General features: G+C 62.3%; 1 protein-coding gene across 1 annotated transcript in view; it reads left to right on the forward strand.

Moving 5' to 3' along the window:
- The window catches only part of FAM132B (family with sequence similarity 132, member B), a 7,393-nt gene that overhangs the window by 4,432 nt on the left and 2,401 nt on the right, over positions 1-560 (forward strand). The window lies entirely within an intron of this gene.

The following is a 560-nucleotide window of genomic DNA, read 5'->3' on the forward strand; positions in this document are numbered from 1 at the left end:
AGGCAATGACACCCCACTCCAGTACTCTTGCCTGGAAAATCCCATGGACGGAGGAGCCTGGTGGGCTGCAGTCCATGGGGTCGCTGAGGGTCGGACAGGACTGAGCGACTTCACTTTCACTTTTCACTTTCATGCATTGGAGAAGGAAATGGCAACCCACTCCAGTGTTCTTGCCTGGAGAATCCCAGGGACGGGGGAGCCTGGTGGGCTGCCGTCTATGGGGTCGCACAGAGTCGGACACAACTGAAGGAGCTCAGCAGCAGCAGCCCATCCCGCGATCGAGATGCCAGCGTCGCGTCCTCAGAGGCCTCCCCTGCCCGGTCTGTGCAGGGCCCCTCCCCAGGCACTCTGCCGACCCATCCATCCTCCGGTTGATGTCGGTTCAGAAGGGCTGGGCTGCCCTTTCTGTACCCCTGCGCCCAGACAGCCCGGGCGGAGAGCAGGTGTGCCACAGTAGTGGCAGAAGGCGTGCAGGAGTGAAGTTCACATCTCACTCCAGTTTGGGAAGCTGCGCAGGGCTTGGCCTGAACCCAGACTCCCAGCGGCCCGCCTCGCACCTC

Source organism: Bison bison, unplaced genomic scaffold (genome assembly GCF_000754665.1).
Source record: "Bison bison bison isolate TAMUID 2011002044 unplaced genomic scaffold, Bison_UMD1.0 scf7180017864475, whole genome shotgun sequence".
In the NCBI taxonomy this organism is placed as follows: domain Eukaryota; kingdom Metazoa; phylum Chordata; class Mammalia; order Artiodactyla; family Bovidae; genus Bison; species Bison bison.